Consider the following 10,986-nt stretch of genomic DNA (forward strand, 5'->3'; position numbering starts at 1 on the left):
TCAGGCGTCGCCAATCACTCTTCCTTCTCATCTGGTTCTCTAAACTCACACCAATACCATCCATGGTCTTCACTGGTGTCTCTGAGCTCGAACCAATGAGCAAGAGTCTAACTGATCGCGGCCAGTGAACGCTGAAGCTCGAATTGCATCACTTGCAGTGAAATACAGCATAAAGGGCACTTGTTCTTATTCTTCTGATGGAGCTTCATTTGAAATTAACCAATGGCACGATACCTGCAACCTGTAACTTAAAAATCTCACAGCAGATGATTTGATCAGGTGAATCAGAAGTGAATCAGAAATATCAGAGAAGCAGCAGAAACAAATGACATGTTGTGGATCGGTCAACAGACCAATCCATAGCTCTCTGGACCGATCAGGACTCATCACGATCGGTGCGGAAAAATCGATCGATGCGTGGACCGATCGACCTATGGTGGATTGGTCCACGGACCGATCCCCCTCTCGCTTTGAGTCAGCGTCTTTACGATCGGTGCATGGCCGATCGAGATAACCTAAAATGCTACGTGGTTGCGATCGGTCCCGGACCGATCGGATAACCGAGGCGTTCTGTGGTCAGCGATCGGTCACGAGACCGATCGGTGACTAATGTATCACTTGACCGATCAGTGAACCTCCGGACTAACGTCGCCTGGATCGGTCAGCGGACCGATCCAATGTCCTGTGTTAGTTTTAGAGCCTCCCACCCTAAACCCTAACGTCTTCTGGTCGAGCGAGCTACAAGCCCTCTCGACCTAGTTCGGAGAACGAGTGCGAGCCCTCTCCGACTTCGTCGGTCCGAGCGAGCTACAAGCCCTCTCGACCTAGTCAGGAGAGCAGTGCGAGCCCTCTCCGACTTCGTCGGTCCGAGAACGAGCTACCGACCCTCTCTGACCTAGGAGGCAGTGCCGAGCCCTCTCCGACCTCAGTTCGGAGAACGAGCTACAGAGCTCTCTCGACCTAGTCCCGGACACGAGCCCTCTCCGGCCGTCCGGTCCGGAGAACGAGCTCTGAGGCCCTCTCGACCTAGTCAGGAGAGCAGTGCCGAGCCCTCTCCGACCGTCCGGTCGGAACGAGCTACGAGCCCTCTCTGACCTAGTCCGGAGAACGAGCTGCCGAGCCCTCTCCGACTTCGTCCGGTCCAGAGAACGAGCTACCGAGCCCTCTCTGACCTAGTCCGGAGAACAAGCTGCCGAGCCCTCTCCGACTTCGCGTGCCAAGTATCCGTACTTGGACTTTTCCTCTCCTCATGATCAACCTTGATCATTAATCAGTCTGAGTTTAATTAATATCTGATACAAACTTAAATCAGTGTCAACATCAAAACAACAGCCAGGTCAGACTGTATCAACAGATCCCGCACATTCTGCCTTCGAAGTGCAATTTGCGCCCACAGTTGCAAACCGTACAGAAAGTTGTAGAGTTTGTCCTCCTCGGACATGTTGGAAATATCCAACATCAAGGAAGTAAATTCCTTGACATAGTCCCGAACAGAGCCCTTCTGCTTGAGACTTTTCAGTTTGTCTCGTGCCACCCACGAGACATTGCCTGGAAGAAATTGCGCCTTCAATTCCTTCTTCAACCGAGCCCAAGTGTCAATTTTCTCCCGCCCAGCATCGGCATCATCCACCATGCGAGTTCGCCACCATAGCTTCGCATCACCACCAAGGTACATGCTGGAAATTGTCACCTTCTCTGTTTCAGGCACGCGAGCAGCAAGAAAATACTGCTCCATGTCCCACAAGTAATTCTCAAGTTCCTTGGCGCTCCGTGCACCCCCATAAGCCTTGGGTTCTGGAACTTTTACTTTAGGACGATCCTTTGGATGTTCAGCACTTGAAGAAACCGCTCTTCGCAGAACAACCAATTCGGAGTGCAGTGTCTCATTGTCTTTACGGATCTGCATCAGTTCCTCCATCAAAGACCCACGAATTTCATCAATAGAAGACTCCAAGAAGGCAATCTTCTCCATAAGATTGTAATCAGCAACTTCTCCTTCAGGGACAGTTCCGATCAAAGCCTCTAGATGAGAAACTCGTTCTCTGATTTCATGGTTGCCTCCAGCCATCTTGCTTGAGATTTCGCCCAAACTTTGTCTCCACAACGAAAGTTTGTCACCTTGTCACCGCAACAAGGGCTCTGATACCAGTTGTCACAGGGGTAAATTTTCGCCTCTGAAAATCTCCTGCGCGGCAGCCAAGTTCCACACTTGACTCTCAGCCTTTCCCAACAAATGCACCGCAATGGCACACGAAAATCTCAAAGCAACGCCACAAGAAAGCCACGCAAAGCAACACCAACAGATTACGGGAAAACTCCCAACCTTTATTGCCTCAACAAAGGAAATACAATGGAACAATTACAGAATCACTTACAAGCCGCTAAGGATCCGCCCATACAAATCCTTCACGAGTTGTTCACAACTCTTCACAAACCGCCTTAACAAATTCCCACGAATTTGCTCACAATGCACACTCCTTAGGCACACACTTGTACCTTTGGCACTCTCTTGGCACTCCCTCTTGGATGCCTCTCCAATGAACCCACCAAGCCTATTTATCATGCATAGGCGGCGGTTACAATGGAGGTTACGAGGTGGTTACACCAACCACTTGTGCCACATGGACATAACTTCCTCAACTTCCAAAACCGCCACGTCCATGTGTAATTGGCTTCCATTGGCTCCATGCCAAGTGGCCGCCTAGCACCCATGTGCTTGCTCCATCATAATGCTGACTGTATCCACGCCAAGTGTCAGCATGCTCCGCTTGTGCTTCGCCCCATGTCTCCACCGCATTGGTCCACGCCAAGTGTCAATCCGCACCGCTTGTGCTTGACCACGTCCTGGCTTTGTTGGCACCCACGAACAATCCATCTGTCCGCCCAGTGTTCGCACAATCGGCTCCAAGTCTTCGGCACCACGGACAGTCCATCTGTCCACCTTTGGCACCACGGGCAGTCCATCTGTCCGCACCACTAATAGTCCACCTGTCCGCATTTCTCCATGGCTCCGCTTCTTTGGCCCCGCGCCAAAGCATGTTCGCACGCCAAGTGCTCGGTCCACGGCCCCGTCTGTTTGGCACCACGAACAAGTCCCGTCTGTCCGCTTCCTTGGCGCCACGGGCAAGTCCCGTCTGCCCACATGTTCGTTGCCTCGGACAAGTCCCGTCTGTCCGCTCCATCGGCAACACGAGCAAGTCCATCTGCTCGCACAACGGACAAGTCCCGTCTGTCCGCCTTTGCTGCTTCGGCATGCCCAGCACACATGTCTTGCTCGCCTCAATGCCAAGTCCTGCCGCATGCATGACTTGGGCTTGGGCAGCACCCCGCGTGCTACCGTATCCGCAACATCGACATGGCTTGTGCACAGCCACGCCCGGATCATTGCCAAGCCTTGCTCAACTAAGGCTTGGGCTTTGGACAGCCCCATGCTGTTGCTCCACTGGCCGCTTGGCATGTCTAGCACACATGCCACGCCCGCTTCGCTGCTAAGTCCGCCTCCTGTAGACTTAGACTTGGACAGTGCACCGCGCACTGCCAATCTGCTCCTTGGCATGGCTTCCGCCCATGCCACGCATGCTGGTTTGCCAAGCCTTTCTCCTGTAAGGCTTGGGCTTGGACAGTGCCCCGTGCACTGCCAATCTGCTACTTGGCATGGCCTGCGCCCATGCCACGCCTGCTGTTTTGCCAAGTCCGCCTCCTGCAGACTTGGGCTTGGACAGTGCCCCGCGCACTGCCAGTCCGCTGCTTGGCATGGCCTGCGCCCATGCCATGCTCGCTGTTTTGCCAAGCCTTCCTCCTGTAAGGCTTGGGCTTGGGCAACCCCGCGCCGCCGCTTCGCTTGGCATGCCTTGCGCTCATGCCACGCCTTGCCAAGTCTGCCTCCTTCCAAACTTGGGCTTGGACAGCCCCGCGCCGTCCGAATGCTCCGCTGCTTGGCATGTGCCCCACGCACATGCCCAATAGGCTGGATCAAGGAGCAACGAGCCAATCCTTCATGTCCAGCCGGGCCGCCAAACTTAATGGGGTAACAGTTGCCCACAATGCCCACATTGGATTCCCATTATATAAGCATCGATCCAAACAATTCATCCAAGGGGGTTGAATGTAGAGTGAAATAGAAGAACATCCAAAAGATTGCAAGATTTGGTTTGTGAATCTGTTGAGGAGGCTTATTGTGATCTTCTCGCTGACAACAAGTACGAAGATTATTCTTCATCTTCAAGAGATCACTTCGGGAGATCATGGTAAAATTTATACAATTTATCAATTTTGGTTTTGAATTATATACATGATGCATTTCAGTCAACATTGGTATTGTAACAATTAATTGAATGCATGATGGATCTTTCTTCTTGCTATATGATCATGTTACTGGGAATTGGGACCCCACAGGTTATCCGAGTTGGTATGTGGTGGGATACTTGCCACATGAGGTCGCGGGGTCGAAACTCAGGGTAGTCGGGACGTAAATCCCCGGTCCCTATGCAACTCACCCACCTGCCACATGCTCGTTCAAGATGGATGTGATTTACCTTCCTCGTGATGGCCTTGGGTCGGGTGCGGCGGGGGCATTGGGGGCGAGCGATTTCGCCTTTTTGCCACATGTTACTGTGAATTGGAGTCCCGTTGGGACGATCTAGTAGCTAGCGCATGAGATATTGCACCATGAGGTCTGGGGTTCAAATCTCGGTAAAATCGAAATAAATGCTTCCCTTATGTACTAGTCATTATTCCAAAGGCTAATAGCCGCCCGTGATTTACCTCCTCCGTGTTGGCCTGGGACGGATTGACGTGGGCATTGAGGACGAGCGTATTCGCCTTTTGTCACCATGTTATTGTGAATTGGATCTCTTAAATTGAATGGTTCACTTTTCCACTACAATTTTAAAATATCTGTACAACATGAAATGCTTGGAGATAGATCTGTCCGAGTACACCTATAGATTTATTCGAAAGGTATGCACTTGTTCATCGCTAAAAGAATCACTGATGGATTTTGCTTTGTCATGTTCTACCGTCGTTGAGTGAAATTATGAATGTGTCATGATTAGCCATTGTCCTCAAGCAAAACTGCAACATTGTTGCGATCTGTTGATGCTATTGAACACAACCACATATTGCGGTCATCGCTGGCCCCGAACATATTTGAGGGTTAGTCTTCCAATTGTGGCTAATGGACGATTAGGGGCCAGTCCTCTTATTTTTACCGAAGGGCGAAGAGGGTTAGAGATGATGACGACATGGGTGTCGACCGAAGAAGAAATAAAACGAAACCTAATGTTTCGTTGTTGGCACATTTTTTTTAATGCATATTATTTTAAAAAAACATTAGCGTGATGCATGTAAATTATTTCTCTTGAACCGGTTTGGTTCAAGCCAAATGGGTTTGAACTAGATTTGTCCAATCATATCCAAATTTGATTTAAATCATTGGTTAATTTAATCAGATCATTTTGATTCAATTAGACCCTCGGTATAGTTTAAATCATTAGTTAATTTAATCAAACCAGTTTGATCTAAACCAAAACCATTTTGGATTGATTTGATTTAGGTTAATTATAAAATTGGGCCAGTTTGATTTATTGAGCTTGGACCAAATTTGATCAAATGACCAAATTTATTTTATTTGATCAAATAGATTAAATTTATTCTAATGGGTCAGACTTAATCCAATGGGCATTGGTTTGATTTAAACAGACATGAGTTTGATCAATAAGTCTGAAATTGACTTAAATGAGCTTAGATTAAACAATAATAGAAAATAGGTATAGAAGATCTCTATCCAATTAGATTAGTTCTAATGAGGACAATGGACAAAGTTCAGGGTTCAGTTTCTCAATCGACCGGTCTAGTGTGTTAGTCCATTGGAGCTCCTCAAGTTTAAAAAAAATTAATTTTTCTTATTTGCTTATGGATTATGTATATTTGTCCATGCATATGTGAGAATTAAAATGAACCAGTTTTGTTACTAGTTTGTAGGTTTTGTACTGACATTATTATTTTCAATTTCAGATGCTACGGATGATATACATGATGACTCGTCGTGATGTGAGAGGAAATGAGATATGGGAGGAGATTCAGAAGATCGAGTATGACCCATTTTGGGTTGGGGGGGGGGGGGTTAAAAGACATATTAAATGACTTGATTGGTTGTTCTGGAAACTCGATCAAGAAGAGTTTCTAGTCCTGAATAATTATAGGATATGGGCTTTGATTCAATCAGTATCAGGGTATCCTAAGGTGGTAGCACACCATATATGGGGGCACTTTGAAGGACGTATCTCATATGCAGAACTATGTGTGGAACTACTTCACCATGAGTATCTAGAGGAAAATCTTGAAGAACTAGAGGAGGATCCAGAGGAAGATCCTGAAGAACCAGAGGAACATCCTGAAGAATCTGAGGATCCTAAAGAATCTGAGTAGAATCAAGAGGAGGATCTTAGAGAATCTAGGGAGGATTCAGAAGAAGATTCGATTATAGACCAATTGGAGAATCCAGAAGTTTATCTATATGAAATTACTCCAAATGAGTTTAGGTCGAAAGGGATTGAATTGACTACTACACTGGGATTTGTCCTAGTGGGAGTGGTATTGGCCTATCTAGTTTATTAGAGTTCTGTTATTATTATTGTCATTATATACAAATAGTATTAGTTCATTTAGTTTATGAGTCATGTAATAATTTCTATCGTTATGTATAAACAAAGTTATTTTATAAAAAGTTATGTTATGTGTTAATAAACTTAAAAATAATTAGTTCATGTTTAATTTAATGATTAATTCATTTCATGATTAGTTCATTTGTTGCGATGTGTGTAATAGAATTGATCAATGTTGATTTGATTCAATCATACGAATGATGAGTGGAAACGTAATTATCACTTGATTTTGTAAACCAACTCAAATTAACATTGAGTTAATCATAAATTACATGCATATGAATTACATTGAATTATTAAATAATATGTTTATTTATGTTAAATCATGGAAACTAAAACCTTCATAGTTGAACTCAATAAGGGAGAAAAATTTAATGGGGATAACTATTGATCCTGTCCGAATGCTGAATCAACGGACGCTGGGCACGGGGCGCTCTCCGACTGCTGATGTGGATCTTCGACTGGTGGCACGAAGCTCCGGCGAACCTGCACAGAAGTTGGGCCGGGAAGGGGTTCCCGGCGGCGACCCTCCGACGCTCAAGTCAGGTAAGCAGGTGGTGGAAAAAGTAGCTCCAAAGGTCTTGAACGCGTACCTCTGGTGAAGTATGAGGCTCTTTATATAGAGCAGTGAAAGAGCTCCTGCACATCCACCGAGGCGCCTACGTGTCTGCAGCCCATACCTCGGTATGTGTTTGTCAGAAAACTTACCTGACGCCATACTGCTACAGTCCAAGCACGTCTTCGATGGGACAATAGAACACCTAGCTGTCAGACGTAGAGTATGGCCTAGCCCTAGGACTTGACAGCTGTCAGAAGATGTCCTTGCCCTTCCCTACCCCACAGGCCGGTACGTCCGTCCGGACGGGGAGTGACGTCCAGACGACCCTCATTTTATGCGCCAGCCGGACGGAATTCCCCTCTCGCCGGCCTGCCGTATGCATCGATCTGCTGGGGATATTTTCGGTAGGGTACTATGCATGGCCCGTTAGCAGTATGTCACCTTCTCTTAGGGCTTCCGCTCGGCTCCCTGCTACTGTTCCATTGAGCGTCGGAACTACGACTTCAGTGGGGGCCCCTATTGCCTTGGCTATTCACCGGTCGGTCTGCCGGGGCCGGTCGGGAGGTCGGCCCCTCCCTCTCCGGTCGGCCACTTGGCCTTTTGACTCCAGCGTGGCATTGACCCCTCAGAATGGGGGTCCCCTGTTCTAACCGCCGGATCACTTGCCTCCCCTTCAAGTCTAGTCGAAGGAGGCAAAGTCCGACTGACTGGACTGTCGATCTGCCTGAGTACCGACCGCCATATCAGTCCGCTCGGCCAAGCTTAGGAATGCTCCTCCGTTCGGCTGTATCTTGTCCGTGCCTTGTATTCTTTTGGAATCCATGCCCAATTCTCTCCCCTACTGCCCCTCACGTGTGCTGCATACGGTAAGGGGCGCTCATTAAATGTAACCAGTATCCTGCTGACACGTGGCGATCGTGCGTTTGTCAGCGTATGGCGGTGGCGTCAGTTCCGATGGGACAACCGCCGTTTGAAATGGACAGCTGGATGATGGCCTCATTTTTTACGACCTGGATCGGACGGTGGAGGTTGCTCCCGGGCGACAATATAAAGCCCCCGACTCATTTTCCGCCGCACTGTTGCTTCATCCTCCTTCGTCTTCACGCTGCTCTTTCTGTTCCGGCGATCCTTATTCACCGCCTGTTTGGTGTGCTCGCCATCTTCTTCCTTTCCTCGATCTTCCTTGTACCCATAAGCCTTCCTTTCTAGCTACCCGCCTCCTGTGTTGCTTCCTTTTGCATTCTGTCGGCATTTTCTTTTAGTTTTTTCTATCGATTATCATTTCTGATTCGACTATGGCGAGTACCTCTACGCCTACCGTCGGCGCTCCTGGTCTCTGGTACACGACTATGGAGAGCCGATTCGATGAAGAAGACGCACTGCGTCTCATTCGAACATACGAAATTCCAGCCGACCACGAAATAGTTGTAGCCACTCCTTCCGATCGGCCCAATGATCCGCCGCCCGGCACCATTTGCTTCTTCCGTGATCAATTTTTGGCCGGGCTGCGCTTTCCACCCCATCCGTTCATTATCCAAATATGCAACCACTTTCGCATCCCGCTCGGCCAATTAGTCCCGAACTCGATTAGGTTGCTGAGCGGGGTGATAGTCCTTTTCAAGTTGAATGATATCCCCTTGGACCCCCAAATCTTCCACTATTTCTTCTACCCAAAACAATCCGAGTGGGGGACCTTCATATTTCAGTCTAGGTCGGGTTTCGTCCTATTTACCAACATGCCGAGCTCCAATAAGCATTGGAAGGAGCATTTCTTTTTTATGCGTCTACCCGAGCGGCCGGCCTTCCGAACGAAGTGGCAGACGGCGGTGCCGACTCAGCCGGGACTCGGCAAATTCAAGAGCCATCCGGCGTATCTTCATGCGGCGAACCAGCTGGTCGGCCAACGTTACGATATCGACAAGTTACTCCTTCCTGAAGTAATGTACATATTTGGCTTGTCTCCCATCCAAGCCGACCTGCCTTGTAGCATGAGTAAGCGATTCTTATCCCCCCTTTTTCTTTTGTGCTAACTGATTTGTTCTCTGTTTCTGCAGCTGAAGTTATGTGGCGTGCTAAGGCAACCGAAAAGCTCAAGTTGAAAGCCGCCAATATTGAGGCGGTAAAGGACTATAACGCCCGAAAATTCTCAAAACTATATTAGAAATATTCTATAATTATTCTGGAATTTTTAAATATTTTTCCGGAATTTTTAGAGTAGCAGAAGTAGCAAAAATAAATAGAAAACGAAAACGGCCTAAGCGGGGATTGAACCCGAGACCTATGGTTTAGGGATAATGCTAGTAACCAGTTGAACCCAGTAGGGCCGTGCTGAAAGGAAAGGGAGGCAATTAAATTTATATTAGATTTGGGCGGAAATTACCACTTAATATAAATAGGAAATAATTAAGTGAAGGATTATCTTGGATCGTGATTTTCCTCTCCTCAAACCCTCGCCGCCGAATTCCCTTCTCCTCTCCTTCTCTCGGCGCCAACCCTAGGGCTCCCTCCCTAGGGCCCCAAGGTCATCTTCCGGTGACAACTCTGGCACGAGGACGCTCTCCTTCACGAAGGGAACGCTTAGACGCGAGAAGATTGTCGAGAAGTCGTCTCCACCGGAATTTTAGCGAAGAGAATTGTAAGGAAATTAGCGTACGAGGTAAGAAACCCCTCACCTGCAGTATAAGTAGCTCCGTTTGGGTTTTCTACGCATTAGTTAGCTATACGCAGATTTTTATCGACGCTTAGCGTGAAATTGATCCTCCTCGCAGGTTTAGGGATTTAGTGAGCACTTCTAGATGGGTCGGACACGTAATCCCTCTTCAGTGGGGGTTTCTAGACGTTGTCGGGTGCCTAGAAGTGGTCTCCCTAATAGAGAGGAGAGTTGGGGCACACTAAGTGTTCGATAAAATAGCTAGTTAAGTAAAAATGCAAATTAGGCATTTTAACAGCTCAGTTGAATGCATTAGAAGCATCTAAATCAGTAAATCAGTTTATTCTAGCTTATATGGGACTACAGTCCAATGGGTGGGCTCCACGATCTGTCCCTTGACTTAGGTTCGTGACAACTCAAACAACTACAATTAAAATATAAGTTAGAGATATAGCTATAAGTATGATTTACTTCCTAAGATGAGAGAATCAAGTATCGAGATGTATTCCCTAGGTTCAGATAACCTAGTAAACCCTACTAAATTCGGGACTTGCAAACCCGGGTTTAGTTAGGGATGCGCGCACAGTAAGTACAATTGCCGGGCCCAACAGCACATGATTATTATTTTGATCTACTATGCTATTAGTTTTCAAAACTCATAAAATTAGTTATGTTAGTTGAGTTTGATTTCAGCTTCAGGTTAGCTTCAGTTAGCTTAGTTCTCTATTATTGTTCTATGTGATTAGCTTGCTATGCCATGTTTCAGCTTACATGTTCAGTTATTTCAGTTTATGCTTGCAAGCATAGTATGCCATGCCACCACATGTTTTCAAATAGCATTCTTTAAAAGCATGTTTGCATCGTTGCATGTTTTAGTGAGGTAGTTGGTTTCTTACTAAGCTTTAAGCTTACAAATTCTATTTTCCTTATACTGCAGATAAAGGTAAAGGGAAAATGGACTAGCAGAGGAAGCTGGAGTTCAATGCAAAGATGGTGTGTGTGGCAGGAACTGGAATAAAAGATTCTCAGGGTTTTAGCAAGCTTAAATAGTTGAATTCTTAGTATTTCTTCTTTCATGCATTTTTTTTAGACCTTAGAATGTTTAAACCATG

This window comes from Zingiber officinale, chromosome 7A (assembly GCF_018446385.1).
Source record: "Zingiber officinale cultivar Zhangliang chromosome 7A, Zo_v1.1, whole genome shotgun sequence".
Taxonomy (NCBI): domain Eukaryota; kingdom Viridiplantae; phylum Streptophyta; class Magnoliopsida; order Zingiberales; family Zingiberaceae; genus Zingiber; species Zingiber officinale.